Raw genomic sequence first — 18513 nt, forward strand, 5'->3', positions numbered from 1 at the left:
CTTTTTATAAACATATAAGTAGATAGGTACCTACCCTTGTGGATATGAGTATTATATTTATCAAATATTATTATTGCAGGTAATGATTTATACAGCGGTTTCCTTTATTGGCTGCCAGGCTAGATATGTAGAGCAACTCATAAATTAAATTCACCCCTAAAACGCAATCATAAAAGTTTATTGTATCAATCGACGCGCATTCGTGGGCCGTTTCTAAAATAATCTATTAAATTCTATTATAATCTATTATAATGATTGCCGATGCGATGGAGCGATTAGGGTGAGTTTTTGAGGAAATGGGGTTGGCTTTAGCTTTTGTCGGTGCCTCAATATCTTACAGGAGCGGTTTGGTGAACAAAGATTTCAGTCTATAATTACGAATAAAAACAATATCAACAACTGCAGTTATTTTGAATTAACGATTCAATAGTATCGGAAATTAACTTTCTTTCTATAGGCACGGGTGGCTCAAGAAACCATGAGAGTTTTATTTTCTGGCCAAGATCCTATTTCTTTGGTGATGACAATGTAGGTTAGTACCTATGTTGGTACTACGTATGTACCGACTCGCTTACTATAGGCAGTGACGTCCCGTGGGGTTAGGGAGATTGAGCGTCGGTTGGGGCGGCAGTTATTCGAAGGGTGGCAAATCGAGGAGAATCATTTGGTATATATAGAAAAAGCTACCTACCTAAACTTAATATTATTGAAATATCTTTCCATTAAAAAATTCAGCTCACTGGTTGGAAATAAAATGTATTAATTGACATAAAAGGTTTAACAAGAAAATTTGTAATTTTTTTGTCGAGTTCGCGATGTCTAGTTTACTTCCGTTGCCCTTCGACGTCGATGGTGACCTGAAATGACACGTGCACGGATGATAAAAAAATACTGTATAAAAAAATGTGGCGGCATTTTGGCGCTGTCCAAGGGCGGCATTTCGTCTAGGGACGTCACTGACAATAGGTAGATATGGTAAACTGTAAACCGGATTGCATTATAAGTAAGAAACGAAAAATCCCGCGAATTAGATAGGTAGATACCAATGGAATGCGGTATTTCGTATTCGGCACCCCGGTTGGTAGGCTGTGCCATACACCGTACAATTTAATTCATTGTCCGATTGCTCAATTTCAATTGTTGCAAAACACTAAGCATATAATTTTCATAGTAAATGGGTACTATCAAATAGTAGGTAGGTATCTAGAATGTATTTTTAAGAATACATATTACTGATAATTAGTAGATTTAAAACTTTATACATGTTTTAATTTTATTTAATGTTGTGTTTTTCACAATCAAACGACCGTCACTGGTAAATATTTCATTCACTTGCTTTTCCCTTCACCACCCGCCACGTCTCTACATCCGTTATGCAGTGCCGTGGCGTAACGAACGATAGGCGCTGTTCAAATTTATGCCGAAAGTGTCCCAGGAGCAACTTCCCAAGACCTTGGTTGGCGTGCACTAGAGTGTGCGTGATCCCTACTTCCATATAATGTATTACGGTCAATTCTCGATGAGAAAAGACCTTCTCGCTTGCCGTATAATGCCGCAAACTTTTTAAAAGCTGAGAAAAAAAAAGTCGCAATGGCCGACCGGTCCAACTGAGGGTCGGACCGACTTGAGAAGCTCTTCCCTCTCAACCGACATATGGGACACTTCCAGAGGATGTGATCGGCATATCGTATTTCGTTCACTCTGTAGTTTCAAATAATATGTTTAATATTATCTACTAATTCACCTCTTGTTTTTGCCATCAAATTACAGTTGGTTGTTTATATTGCCACGTGTAAAGCGTTTATACTCTCAAAAAAGGAGATATCAAACATCCAATTCAGGGTTCGGTCACGTAAGCTCTAGAACTTTTTCTTCAACTAGTTTTGAATTGATTTTCACAGGCGAGTTATTGATGTCATAAGTAAAGTTGTCGTAAGGTAACGTAGGTTAATGCATTCTATAACTAACAGGTAAGTAGGTAAGAGTTTTTTGAGATTTTTTTAGGTATTCTTATGGAAATTTTGATTGAATTGGTTATTAAGTATAAAATAATATTCTACATAACATAGTCGCAGGGAATATATTGCTTTCGCTTTGACAGACCCAGAAAGCACCAACGTATATATTTTTCGATCTGAAAGGACAAAAATATTACTAATAACCCACAGCTCTAGGCTGTTGTTAAATACTATTAGAAAGAGGGTTCCAAACTTGTAAAAAATATGAAAAAATAAATACTTAGGTAGGTAGTCGAACTTGGTTATTACGATCACGGAAATAGCGAGATCTCGGATGTAATGAGGAAACATTCGTTGACATTTTAGTTTATGATTTTCTCCATACATTTACCTACACGAAACAGATACCAACGTACCTACCGACGTAATATGTCAATCTCTTTACGCAGATAAAATAATTAATGCAATAAAAATAATATGTTGGATTAGTGGCGAAGGGTGCCACACTAATCAGACATTCTTACGGGAAATAAGAAAATAATACAATATTCCTACTACCTACTGGTCTACTGACACACTAAATCTATGAATTTTCAATAGCTTACTGACGATATAAAATGATGAGTTTAAATTATGTATTTTATTAAACATTTATACCTACCTACATATCAATAATTAATAAATAAAATTTATTTTTATTTAAAAAAACAATCTATATTAATTGCATGTGATTGAATGCCATAAAAATTATATTTTTTAAATTATTTTACTCTTTATAAATTATTTTGGACAAAGTTGCAGTCATAGACAATATTTTATCCGCAAAGGTTTTAGGCTTCGCCTTTCAAGCCTACCGTATTGCATACATTAAAGTAGACGCGGCTGGGTTTATGTTAAGTAAAGTCTCTACTAGAAAAAATCTGCATTTCTCGCACAATAATCCGATACATACTTACATAGTTGAAGAGAGATGGCGCTATGGCATGATTTTTTTAACCTTTCACATATGGTTCTGTATATATTTGTAATACATTCCTACACATAGGACGGATGTTGTTGGAAAATAAATTGTTTTGTAGAATATAAAATAGAAATCAAGTCAATATTTAAATACGTTAATATGCAATTACAAATATTTTTTCTTAGGAATGTAGGCTTTAAAACTCATTCACTGCGGATCAGTTGATTACTATTTAATTACACATTTAACTATCATGCTAATAGTATCTAATGGTCATCCAATGCTGGCACGGCAGCCGTTTTGTCAGCGCTGTACGAGTTAGCTAGTATGTTACGCCTAGTATGTTTGTTAATTTTTGAAGAACAGGCAAACCTTGCACACCTGGTTGAAATTCTACGTATCTACTAAAACATCTCTCTCACGTGTCGAAGGCAGTTTTAACGTAGTTTGTTCACTCTCAATATTATGGTAGACTGTATGATCCGCACATATGCAGTATCCGCCGCAGGCCGCAAGCATCTCAGGTACTAGGTATCTATCTACCTATATGGTGGCTTTGACTCGCATTCGTAAATAGTACCATCAGAAAGTAAATAAGCGAATTAAACCCGAGTATAATCGCGAGTTTCAGACATTCCGCATCGAGATGAATGTTGTTCCGTATATTTCCATTAGGACAGCGAGCACTTTTTTCGAAGTGCGACTTGCTATTATTAGATTAATTAGATACTTTGAGATATGTACGTAATTATGAACATAGGTATAGAGGACGACATTACCGAATTAATTTTGCAATATAAGTAATAATTCTCTACTAACGTAGTAGGTCAAGCATACCCCCCCCCTTTCTCTTACTAGACGATTTAATTAATCCGTTTAAAAGTTAGACAATTACCATCAAAATATAGTCTCAATGTGTGCTTAATGTCATTTGATTTAGAAAAACACAAAAAACTGAATAAAATATTTATTATCAATCAAAATTACATAGGTAGGTAGGTACATTTTAATTTAGACAGCAGTGAAATAGAACAACGGAGTTTTGGCGCGAAAATATGTAAGTACCTACCTATAATAGTATTGTTAGGTATGGTGTTGTATAATATAGGTACTTATTGCAATTACAGGATGCCTTGTGCTACTTGAATATGCTTATATTTGACCGGGATTATCTTGGTTATTCATTTTGTCCCGGTTTCATTGATAATTTAAGACTAAAAAACCCCACCTATTGTATTAAGAAAAACTAAAGTTGAGTGTAGAGATTATACATATTTTATCCAAGATTAAGTAGTGATACCTATACCTAATATCACATAGTTGTGTACATTTTTGTTATTGTTATGTCATGTAGGTATCGTCATCTAGTATAAAAGTAACGTTATTGATTATTTATTTTGAGATTTTTATCTAGTTTCCGATAATAATACTCTACGCGGTAAAATCATTCACTTTGCTTTAAGTTCAAAACATTAATATCTATCTCTCTTTGAAAATGGTTTGTGGAGTGTGGACAGTTTCAATTTTATGTTTTTTTATTCAATAAATAATTCTTTTTTTTATCATGGTTTGGGAAAAATAATCACGGTAGGTACCTATGCCTATAAATACTTCGGCATTGTGTTAGAATTTAGATAGTCGAAGGTTTATTTTAATCTTATGTAGGTACCTACCTAATTAGGTAAGGTTTCCAAAGGTAATTAGGTAAATGCTAAATAGTCGTAAGAAAAAAGTTTTCACCACTGATAGATAGCTTATAACAATGGTTATAATGTAAAATTATCATCAACCAGGCGATTAGGTAGTTTAGGTACAGGTAACTAACTTACCTACGCGTAGGCGAAATTTCGCATGCATGGGACGTGAGTGCCAAACAATGGGTGTATGATTTACAATTTACATCGACAATCGGATTATACTCTCATCAATGATAGATGTGTTTTCACGGATGATAAATTAATTTTATAGCCGCACCGTGGCGAATGGGCTGGACCCAAAACCAGTTCGAGTAATTACCTACCTATCTATCCGCGCGAGTGGTCGGCAACTTTGTTATAATATGTTTGATCGATTCAGGTACCTAATATTTGCGTATTAAATGAACGAAATGTAGTAGCGAATATAGGGATGTAGAGGTCCGAGTCACTGACGGATTTTCAGGTTACGTTACGCTCCTACGAATCCATTGGAGACAATCAGCACCAATTTGACACTGTAACTGTTGTTAACCAAGCAATCCTGGACAATCGTCAATTTGATGCCACTTGTCCTTTTTACAACGTTTTAATTAGCCCGTATTCTTGTTTGTTCGGTGGTTGTTTGTCCCGTACAAATCTTGCAATCAATTTTTAACTAACTTCCCGAATAGCTAGACATTTGAAACTTTTAGAATATATCAGAACACGGTGCCAATGCATTCTTTTAATACTTTTAGCCATCTTTAAGCAGAATTGAATTCATTTTCAGTTAATTCTGTTTTGTATGGAAACTTATTTCAGAAAAATCCGTAAAAAGTAAAATACTATTATTGGTTGCTAAGGGGGTGGTCCTAGCACTACTTAAATTATTAATATATACGTGCGTTACTATGGAAATCAAAATGAAATGTCAAAATGACATTTCAGTATTCTATATTTGTTTGTTTGTTTTTTATTTACTTCATATTAAGAACAAGTTTGACAAGAAGAGCATATTGAGCATAATAATTCAATAGAAAATTTAAAAACGTAAGTAAGTATATAAAAAGTTCTTTTTATCTTGTAATTATTTACATATATTTTTTAAATTAGACATTAAAAAAAATGAATTGAGTATAAATTAAAATGTTTCAATATGCGTGAAAGTTGAAAAAATATTGAAATAAAAAATAGGTACAATAAAAAAATTGTAGCTGTTTTAGCAAACTTTTGTCAAATTTATTGGAAAATTGAATCTGGCTGTTGTCCATTTTTATCTTCTTTTAAATCTGTCTTCAACCAGCTAAAATAAAATACTAGGTACCTACTAAAATAACCATAAAATCCAACTATCAACGTAGGTCTGTACCTGTTTCTTTCCTCGGATCACACCCCGTTACAAAAAATAATTATTATTGAAGATTGATTGATGACACGAAACAATATTAGTGGTTTATTTTTTGCGTAGGTACAAGCAGTACCTAAGCATCTATTTGATGGGTTATGTTATTTGATATACTTATTTATATACTCGTATTTTGGAATAATTTAATACTATGTAGGTACCTAAGTATAAAGTAAGCATGACTGGTTTTGACTATTTCAAGGCCCCTTTAAATCTCCTGACGAATCGATTGCATCGTATGCGTCAAATAAAATCACTGCTGATACAATCTGTCGTGTGAATAATAAAAGGGCTGACTCAAATAATATTGTGCCATACATAATTGTAGATATTTTGAAGATAAAAGAATATTTTTTTTATTATGGTTTGGTTAGGCAGGGCTTAATAAAAATTGACTTGAATGAAAACAAATAAGTAAATATAATTTTGCACCATTTTGTCAGATTTCCACAGCCTGCCTCCACCCTTCGCCACCACTAGGTATTAATTCAGGTTCCTATGAAGATATACAAATTAATGCATCTTAAGCTAGGTACTCATTAGCGTGTCGTAACTGTAACTGTTCCAGATACTGTAACCAGCTCTAGATGCAAACTAATTATTTGGTGTCCATACTAGTTACTGTATCTGCAACGGTCACAGTTGGGTATGGCTCGCTAATGAGTACCCGGTTTTACAATGTTAAAAGATTGCTCACGCCTGTTGTATTGGTATTAAGCGGACATAAATTGCCCCAAAACATCATAATTAGTTACCTCCATAGGTGGCGGGCAGACACTGGGAGGTGTATATCCCCACACTAGCGTTTCCGGTCGGGGTTGCCAGGTAAAAATAATAAGATAATTTATATCATTTTTTTTAATTTATGGTTGATTTCTTCTTTGTATGAGACATCAAACCGTCGTCGTCGTCGTCATCTTGGTATAAATGATTAGTAGGTGGGTAAGAATAATATCATTGTTTCCAATAATCTCTATATACCTACGTATATAGCATTCATTAGTCATCAGTCACTGCTCATCGACCATAACTATTTTGATACACTCTTGTTAAACAAAACATACTACTAAATACTAACACAAAAGATTGATCTTACAGCGTCGTAGCAGAGCAAGACAATTATGGTCGACCACATCCACCGTGTCCGGCAAGACGTTGTAGATAACGGAAACAGATGGCCGTATAGCATTGAGATCAAATTCATGTCTAAACAAAACATTTAAAACCCACCGAAATACAGAAAAGAATATGTATGGTAAGCAAATTATTTAATACAATCAAATATATAATATATAAGTATATACAATTCTGAATGATTCAAAAGTTAGCATGTAGGTGTATGTGCTCGAAAGTATCAATTTCGCATTTATCAAATATCTAATAATAATGACATCGTTATTATCAAATATTAATAATAATTGGTACCAATCAATAGGTATAAACTTAATGTTCTGATTCAATCTGATATAATTATTGGAACATAGGCTGTATAGAATGCGCCACGAATGGCAACATTTTTTTGTCTTCAATGTTATACGGCCATCTCTTTCTGGTAGGGGAGACCGGGGACAATTGAAACACTTTGGGATTTAGAATTTTTTTCTCCTTACATATTTCAAACTTCAATAATTTTAAGTAAGATATTTCTAGTTTCGGTGTTTATTTTTATATATGGTCTACAACCATATATCAAAGAGATATTACAAAAACAGTGAAGATTGGGAACGTGTTTCAATTGTCCCCGTGTCTGGGACAATTATTGAAACAGTACTTAGATTCTATGGCGTCTTTAGTGCTAATACTAAGAAAACAGCTTTATTTAATTACATTTTATTGTAAATTAAAGTAAACATTGAAAAATTAAAAAAATATTGTAACAACACAATAAGTAATATTAAAGTATGTAGGTAGTTGGTAAGTAATAGTAACGGGACTAAAAAGTAATAGTAAAATATAAGTAGCAGTAAAAATTGATTCTGATAAGCAATTGTGCCTTGTATAGTTAAACTTTTGTTGAGTGCATGCCTCGTGTGACCAACCATGACAATCGATGCACTGGACTAACATTAGAAATATGTTTCTAACGTCCCCACCTTAGATTGTTTCTATTGTCCCCGTACCATTTTTTTTCTTAAAACCATTAATTATTTTGTAAACAACGATCAATTGCAATAATTTAAGCTATTCCACCTAAATATGTTAATATAATTGAAATCATCTGACTAACGTTTTTGTATCTTCAGTCAAACTTTTTTGATAAACTCAAAATATTACTTTAATGGTGGGAATAACGTTTTTGCGAGGTATACAGGTCCGCTCTGGACTACGCTCGACGGACGACTGCTGAGCGGCAGAAGCTCCCAATGACACACAGTTTGGCAAACTCTCATGTGATTCGGACATGTGAATCGGCTGCTATAGCCGCTGTTTCTATCGTCCCTTGTTTCTATTGTCCCCGGTCTCCCTACGACAGTTTACGGTTAACTGTGACACGGTGAAATGTACATAATACGTACCTCCAATTCACATGTAACTCACGACCAGAGAATCTTAGAGAGTTAAGTCATTAAGCGTGTCCTATTCTCAGGCAACGTTATGTAAAACATCCCTTAGTGACATGATAACTGATTGTATACTATGCCACTCAGGTTCATACATACCTGCAAATCAATAAATACAATTAATAATCAATCACTGTTAAACAATTAAATAGGTACAGGTACAAAGTAATCCGACGTGCTATTATGATTTTTAAATGATCGCTTTTAAAATAAATAATAATTGAAAGGTAGGTAAATATAGTTCAATGGCCATAAAAATAAGTTTAAAAATTACGTATGGGGATACTTGTGTCATTTGTGAGGCTTGATATTGAAAACATGATGTAATTTGTTCAACGGAAACTTTGTATTACGTTATCTCAATTAGAAATCTAATTTAGCTTGTAATAAAATTTCATACCGTGTTAGTTTTATCATGTGTTGTAAATCCGATTTCGCGTTCTATTTTCATATTACTAATATTATCAGATACCTAATAATACAAAATATATCTTAAAACATTATTTTCAATTGTTGGCAAGTAGGTACAATTTTACTAAATCGCTTGAATTCTACTAATTAAGTGAAAAGTATACTTTTAAAGTATAAATTTATCATTAACACCTAAGTTTTTGGATAAGTATATTATAACGACCATTTTTATTTACATAGGTAAGTTGTAAGATGTGTGTATTCTAGTCTTCCCACTAAAAAAATATTGTCTTCGATTTTTCGCCCAAAAAAAGCTTTTTCACTTAGATTTCAATTAAATTGTTATCCCTTTTCCTAATAAAAAGCTTTTCTCTCAAAAGCTCTTTCTATTCATTATGGTTCAGTTCTAGATGATTTTCCATGTGCGACCGGACAGAACTTAGATATTTTGATGCATACCTATGTTCCTCATAATATGTTTTCGAATATTACGTATTATAATATTGTACCCACCCTATTGAGCTAAACTTGTTATTAACAATTGACCTAAGCGTAAGGTATGCCGAGAAATATTATCCGCAAAATGTAGGGATTTTTTTAATTTTATTCTTTCTCATACCTCGTTTTGTAGCGATTCGTATATTGAGCACCCATTCTTAATTTATACATTAGCATCACTATCAATTACGATCCAAAATTTATAGAAACAGAACCCGTCATTAAGCCAGACAATAATTTGATAGCATGATCCCCCTTCTGTATCAATTATAGCATTTAATATGGCCCCCGCGTGCCCCCCGAATAACTTAACCGAATTATTATTACTAAATGTGAATAGTCATGACGAATTTTGATTAGCATAATATTTCCAAGACGGTGACGCTAGTCACATGGATACCTACATACATATTTATCTGATTTAAAATAAATTAAATTGTTAGTTATAACATGGATAGGTTGGCACATAGGAATATTATTTTTTGATTGATCGCCATTGTTGGTTGGTTGAAATCGGATTTCGATTATTGTATTCCGTTTTTTGATGACACGCATTCAAACACTATATATATATACAAGGAGGCGGTCCGGATACAATTTTGCTTAAAATCAAATAAAACATTTCTTTGATTGACATTACTATCTCTTTATCTACGTTGTAGGTAGGTAACTAATTACATAATTTAAAGTATTTTCTTTCAAAATAACTGTGAGCATGTATGTAGGTACCGATTTTTTAAGGCTATACCAGCTGGGGCACGGTCTAAATGATCGTGACTACGCGACTAGAAGATTGTACAAACGACGCGTGCAGAACAAAACATAATTTGTCATAAAAAATCAACATGCGTTATGTTTATTGTTCTATTAGTTAATAATAATATATTCATTGACATGTTTTCTTTTTCAACTAAATGGGTAACGTTTTTTAGTCATCTTTACACGATTTAAGAATTAATTCCCCCAACGCCACTACAAAACAAATTGACGTGTTCACAGCATTACTTTCGCTCTCCGATTGGCAGCGAGTCCGATATTTAGTCGCACCTTTTGTTGAAAATTATTTGCCGTTCCACTGAAGTATGCTCTTAACGTTTGGGGCGTAGAGAAACGCCGAACTGTCCATTTCTGAAGTATAAACTTGATAACTGAATGCTGTCTGTGATGTTTTGTAGTAGATACATAAGTACTTTTCTTTTATTTTTAAATCATCAACCTTTTTCGTAATCCTACATAAAAACAAAGACTAACACACATAATTAATATTTCTAGGACTACATATCCTTCATTTGGTGTAACTTCACTTTTTAACATAATTTGAAACCTATATGTACAATATATGTAGATGTGTGTAGGACCTAGGTAGGTACATTTACCGATTTACACAAATCTGCGAACGACCTTATTACCTTCTTCATACATACCTACCTACTTTAAATTGTTCGCTACATAGATTCTAAAGCCATACTAATTTATTGATACTTATGTACCAACTCAATATTAGTAGGTACGATCCGGTCACCGGTGCTTTAAGCTTAAAGTCACTGTGCTTCTTATCGATGTTACGCCGAATGTGCGAAATTGAATATTACATGAAATGGGCAAATTTTTGCCTAAATCATGAAAAATGCAAGCCCGTTGCCTTATTCATGAATTAGACAAAATATCTGGAGAGTGCGTGAATTCGGCAGTAATTTTTCTGCCTAGTTCATGTATTGGACAAATTAGATAGTAGCGCTACGGTGGTATTTTTTGCAACTAAACTAAGTGTATCAAATGCTCATGCATGTGTCAAAATGTACATATATTATCTACGGTCAAAATAGATGATCGCGCTCCGGTGGTGTTTTTTGCAACTAATCAAACTAAACAAATGTGTCAAATGTCATTGATTATAATATAAAAATATACCAATCAATAACTAAAATGACGTTCATATCCATTTACTATGCGCAAAAAAAATCTAGAACTATAATATGATAACGGAAGAATTTTATTGAAAAGTATTTTCGTGATTTGATTCGTGCTTGGGTATCAATCGTGCAATGGTCGATTGAATGTTTGTGATAGTTTGTTGACACTTGATAGCTAACCTCAAAAAGGACATTCAGTTGAATAATTTAATTCAGAATTACAGAACCTAACCTAACCTAACCTAATAATAATAATATTATATTATGTCCAATTATAACTAATAAAACCATCCGTATTAAATTTACTTTTTCTTCTGTCATGTTGACAGTTCAAGAATTCCATACCCTGGCGAATTCATGTACTCAGCAGAAAATTTACCTAATTCATGAATAAGGCAATAGGCTTGACTATTACATGAATTAGCCAAAATTTTGCCCATTTCATTTAATAGTCAATTTCGCACATTCGGTGTAACATTGATACAAAACTTAGTTTAACCAATCATTGGGGACCATGCACCCGCATTGGTCTAGTAGGAAACGTAGCCGTCTTTGTATAAATACGAAGCCATGAGTCACGGGTTCGAGCCCGGGGTTAGTTAAAAATGCATTTTGATTAGTTAATGTGTATTAAATCCAATGGAACCAATGACAAGGACCCAATAAGTTAAGTGAATTGCTAATAATAATTATTCATTGTAAAAAAGCTGTTACATAACACCACCCCCACTATTTGGAGTCTCATATGCTCTGATTGAGATTGAGGTATAGGTACTACCGGCCGCGCGGCTTAAGCGTTGGACTATCACGCCGTGGGTCTCAGGTTCGAATCCTGACAAGTACAAATATTGTTTTTCAATTTGTGTGTGAGTCAGGGTATGTACCTAATATGTTGAGCAAGTGGCTGACATCCATTTCTCGTAAAAAAAACAAAATCTGTTAATACAAACCTCTACTCTGTGGAGACCCATATGATCCTATTAGGATCGGACATGGTCGGAAAAAAATGAGCCACAAGTCATCAATGATGAATGGGTGAATTATTTGTTTTATATTGGTATAATAATAATATATATGTAGGTACTTACCTATTGTTATCGTAACGATTCAAAAAATATGTGAATTTCTCTCTGTTTTGATTTTTTGGTCGTTTTATAAAATTTGTTTCGATTTAATTCTGCCAACACAAATGGACAGTGCGAAGTCTACTATATAGAAGCTGCATAATTGCATGCCAACAGTATTAATGCAAAGTCAGACAGTGTTGGCTGTTTAAATGTTAAATCATTTCGTGCTTGGAGCAAATGAAAGATGGAGAAAATGGAATTTCAGTTTCCGCATGAATAAATAAAACCACGCTTTTCCGCATCAACACATTTTGATTAAAGCACAACTTCTACAACTGTGATAATTAGACACCCCCTTTTAATACATATTCGATCTATAATTTAATGAAAATTCACATGATGTTTTTCAATATGTGTTTTAAGTCGGAGTATGGACTTAATAAGTTAAGCAAACTGTGACCATCCATTTCTCGCAAAAAAATCTGTTAATACAATTTTCACTTAGTGTAGACCCATATAATATACTCTGAAGATCAAACATGGTGACGCAGTGAATGCTTTTTATGCGGCCCATGATAAAAATAAGATAAACACATTAAAACTTGAGTATAAAATATCAATGTTTAATATCTTTCCTATAGTCAAACCCTGTAAACAAAAACATATATTATTATAGATGACAGTGATGAGTTGATGACACATAATAATTATAATGAGTGGTTTATTTTTTGTGTACAAGTACTTATGTACGTATTTTTTGAGTGTTTATATTATACTTAGTAGCGGGTATTTTGAAATGTGTTGAGTAATAATTATATATCACAAATTGAGTAGTTATACTACTCAATTTGTGATATATTTGTATAATTTATAATTATATGACTGGTTTGAACTGCTTCGAGGCCCTATTTTAAATATTCTGACGAATCGATTACATCACATGCATCGCAGAAAATCGCTACTGCGTATTATTACAGCGCTAATAAAAAGGATTAGATACTGGCAAAGAAAACAAAGTAGGTACCTAGGTACACACTTAAGTGGTCCAACTGGTGAAACAACTCAAAATACCTTATTCTAAGATAACGGCGTTTGAAAATTTTGCAGAAATTCTTATATATATGTTAAAGCCTTGATAAGTGAAGTAGGTAAATGTGTTTATTTTTTATTTAGTTCAAATAAACTTAACAATGCACAATGCAATTTTACAGTTTAATAAATGATCAACCCAGACATTCCCGTTTATAATTAAATCAACGATTAATCCCAAAAAGGGTTATTCGATTTTATGACCCGTTGAAGAAATTTTTGATTATTTTTTTATAAATTTATTGTTGGTATTATAAATGAAAAGACCATTTTTTCTAAATCGAATGGCATTATTAATTCAAAACCTTGAAATTTTGAGTTGTTTTCATATATAACTAGGTTATCGAAATGTCGAATATTGAGATTTTGGGATACCTTTGAGAGATTCTTTTGGGATACCTAACCTAACCTAAACAATCTATAAACTTGCTAGGAAATATTTTTTTTTTTTACTTTTAGTTTTTTCATTTTATAAATTATTATTTCATGTTCATGTAAAATACATTAATACCATAAAAAAAAGGTATCACTGTAAACGTCGTCGTTTGATATTGAGAATACGTATAATTATATTTTGGTACATCATATTATTATGTTCGTAGATAAAGAGCGTTTTAAAATTATCATTTGTTTGATGTGTACTATACATTTAATTTAATTAATATATACCTAACACTCAGGATTTAATATTGGGGGGGGGGGGCAGGAGAAGAATGTAAATTAGTCCCATAGGTTCTTTTTCTTCTTCATATAATTATTTTTAGATATTTTCACAATACACGGCGGCATATTTGTACAGTTTCTCCTAGTTTTTATTAAATTTGGGGCATAGTGGCGGTAACCGTTGAGCGTCAGCGACTGGCGGACTGGAAGTTACTAACAGCGCCATGCTGGCCATGTGCGCCTAGTATGCTAAAACATTACTCAAATAATATTTGCCACCAGAGGATTTTGCTGCGGCCACCAACGCTTTACATAATAATATTTCAGAAATGTATTTATGAAATTGGTTGAATACATATGACTTAAATCTATGCCACGCTGAAATGATCCATTATGTGTTTTTGTGATGAGATCATGTGTGAAATAGTCTGTTTCTGAGAATAAAGTCAATTCAAAGAATTGGCAACAATTGCTTTATTAATATTGTCGATTTTACCTACTACTGTATACTGTAAAAGATCATTCAGTGGGATGCATTTCATAAAAAACAAATATCGAAGCCAGTTGACAGATGTGTACTTAGAAGCAGCCATGCGGCTCGCATTGGAAAAAAGGAGTGTTGAGAAATTTCCAATTGCATTATTTTTTAATATGTAGATATTTAGGTGCTAAAACGTTCAAATGTCTTTTATTAAGTGGATAAATTGATCCATTTTTTTTAGTAAATATAAATTAGCTTTAATTTTTTCAATCACAGCAAAAGTGAAATTTGATACGGCCATCAGACGTTTCCATAGAACTGTCAATGTCAACTATGCGGCCACAGTTAAATTTCACGTGAGAACCACTGGTCTAGAGAGTTACAATATTTATTCCGAATTCCACTGAAAAAAATGTTCTTCTGATTTACACCACCACCGACTGTAGTGGGTGTAGAAGTTCTTGTCGCCGAATGTTTATCGTCGATTTTTGGTTTTTTAATATTGAGGTTCCAAAATATTAATTGAAAATTGACAAAAAAAAAGGATTATTGCATTAAACTTATACACAAACCTACTCAACACAACATAGCCTAATCTCTCGTTTATCGGTCTTTTGTCTATTGCACTAGCTGTACCTACACCATGACCCCCATGTCCTGAAACGGGCCGCTAAGATTAAAGGCTGTGTGAAACACTACATTAACGTTTTTCAAATTGTGTTTTCGTTCAAATTAAGGGTACTTATATACTTAGTGAATTATTAGCTATATTTACTTTAATGATGGAGCTGTCGAGTACACACACAATAATCAGAAAATATTTTTTTGCTTTTTTTACTATTACAGCTAATTTATGATGTGTGTTTATCTCACTTATCTGGTCAACCCGACACGCCGGGCCCCCCACAGCCCGAGCCCCTAGGCTAGAGCCCTGTCAGCCCGCCCCAGCCATGACCTACTCTGGAATTCTGGTGGACACCGAGAATTTTTTGACAGTTCCATTAGGGATTGGGTTTCAAAAAAACCCGACATTAGTGTTTCGAAATTTTTGTGTTAGAAATTAAAATCTATGAAATTTTTCTAAAAAGGGTGTGGGGATCATTTTTATAGTTTATTGGTTTTCAAATGTTTGGGGGATGCCAGGACCTTTTGCCCCCCCCCCCCCTGGGTGCGCCCCAATGAAATTATGAAATTAATGAAATATTTTGCGTTAATTATTTGCCACGATATATTTTATCATGATTATTCAATAATATGTACCTACTATTAAGTATCATAGTGAGTTATTAATTATAGGTACAGACAGAACCTTATGAATCCTCTTTAGAAAATATGTTTACGGAGGCTATTTTTACTTGTTTAGAAATAAGGGTTGTGCGAAGTTGTGAAAACTACATTAAAGTTTAAATTTTAATTACTTACATCATTTTAAATCGCATTTTTGATTGGTTTTGACATTTATATGCTTTATAACTAGTTATGAGGTATCATAATCAGTGTATGTCTTGTGTGAGTACAAAAGTGTTACAGCGGTTTTTATGTTTCTATTTACTATAATATCCACCATTGGTATAGAATCTTCTAGTTCTTCTAAAGCATTTCTTTTTACTTTTTCGCGGGTTCATTTACAATCCGTATATACTGGCAAATATTAATTTTCATGTTCCCACCAATATCACTCGTAGCTCCACGGTCTTCAAGATATCTCGTTGCAGGACAGATGTTATGTTTCATGATGCTTTGTATCGTGCAATTAGCTTATTTGATGGCACCATAAAGGTTGATTTCTTTTTTATTTACTATATAATGTTTGTGGACGTATTAAATAGGTTAAATTTATAATTGTATATATTATCATGTTTCTTTAATATTTACATAATATGCTGTCTTTTCTACTTTCTTGTTATATTAGTTGTTATTTGTAATTAAGATATTTGTATTTATTATGTATTATGGCGCATTGGCCAATCGCTGTAATGCCGTAATACTCTTTTTCTAAATAAATAAATAAATAGTAAATTGAAATTTCCTACAAAATATATAACCTGGCTAAATGTTGGGAAGTGCTGTTTCCTAGTAAATGGGATTCGTGAGTTTTGATTTAATGCATCGTATTTAGTGAAATTGGCGGGCATGATATGATACGATAGTGAGAATACTTAACTTTACTCTGTTTTGAATCATAAAACTATTTTGGTTCCGGAAGTGTAAATCATAATTCAGTTCTAAGGGAAATTTTATTGTTTTATTTTTAGAGAAGGGTAGGTACATGCTATGATATATTTTTTAATAATGCAGTACACTAAAAACAAAACAATGATTCGGTTGGTCGTTGGTGTGCATGCGGATGGGGTGCCTAACTAAATACCTGGCAGCAGATGAGCGCGTATTCGTACAAACTGAATCATTGTTTTATTTTTACTGAAAATATTCTATTGAGCTACAAAGTTATTTATATTAGGTACCTATTTGTTGTCAAGAACATTCTGCGTCCACAATAATTCTTTGACAACTTACCATAATATTACTTCAAAACTATCTCCCTGTAAAATTCTTTGACGCATATACTTACCTATTGATTTTTTGTTGTTGTTAATAAGTGTGACTACTAGTGACACCAAGTGACATACGACTGATTACTGATAATTGATTTAATTGATCAATACGTATTTAAACATTAAATAGAAAAAATATATTTTTAAACCAAAGTAAAAATAAGAAGATAAATTTACAAAAACTTAAAAAAATACGATATAAAATGTGCTATCATTGAATGCTCTTCTGTTATTATCAATAGGTAATTTCTGGCATTTTTATCTTTAAAGTTTTGTAAAAAAAAATCATTCGACGATGACAACAGAATTTTTAATAATTCATAGTTTTATGATAATTTTATTATCCTTCGCGATGGTCGACCACGCAGTATCTGCCAAACTGTGTCCCGCGAAAGGTTCCAAGTGTGCCGCGAAGGATGAAGTTTGTGGATTCTTCCCAGGCGTAGACGCTTTCCCAAACAAATTTAAATTTTATCAGAACTACAACCGAAGACGCTATATCTGCATAAGTTTTTTTTTTTTTTTTTTTTAAGTATTTTCAATCACTTGATTATTAAACGTACGAGTGGGTCTCCAATTCTTTCACAAGATACGACGGTACTACAATGGAAGACATTTTTATAGACTTGAATAACGATCCTGTATGTACGACCCTTACAACGTGTGCATCGTCGTATTATTGTTTAAGTGGGGTTCTCAGCGCTTGTGGAAATGAAATAAAAAACGGAAAATATTACAAATGTTTATTTATTTATTTAATTTAGAGCCACGTTTTGACATTTTTTTTTAATCAATTGCGTCCTTCTTACAAAATTAATTATTATCTGTATTACTTTCCTATGAAGATACGTATATTGTATACTTAAGTAGCATATTATAGGTATATGTTATAGTTACCTACAGTCAAACTTGGTTATTAAGAGGAAGATGGGACTGACAGAATTTGCTCGTTATAAGCGTTACTCGTAATATCCAAGAATAGGTATTTTTAAATGAGCGGTCACATAACACAAAAAGTCGCAATTCAAACAAAAATACACAATTAGAATTTTTCCCCGAAACAAGCATGGCATTTATAAACTACGAAAAAAGTTGTTTATTGTAATGAACGCTGGTAGGTAGGTACCTACTGACTTCACAGACCTTCGATTTTTTACATGCAATTTCAACCATATACGTGTATACTTTTTCAATATTGTCGGCGAAAACACCAATAAGGTAGGTACTTAGACAGTTAACTAGTGTCATAAACGTAATCCGATCCCGGCAGCATCC

Source organism: Rhyacophila brunnea, unplaced genomic scaffold (assembly GCF_057557595.1).
Source record: "Rhyacophila brunnea isolate RB1 unplaced genomic scaffold, BYU_Rbru_1.0 scaffold_4, whole genome shotgun sequence".
NCBI classification, from domain to species: Eukaryota; Metazoa; Arthropoda; class Insecta; order Trichoptera; family Rhyacophilidae; genus Rhyacophila; species Rhyacophila brunnea.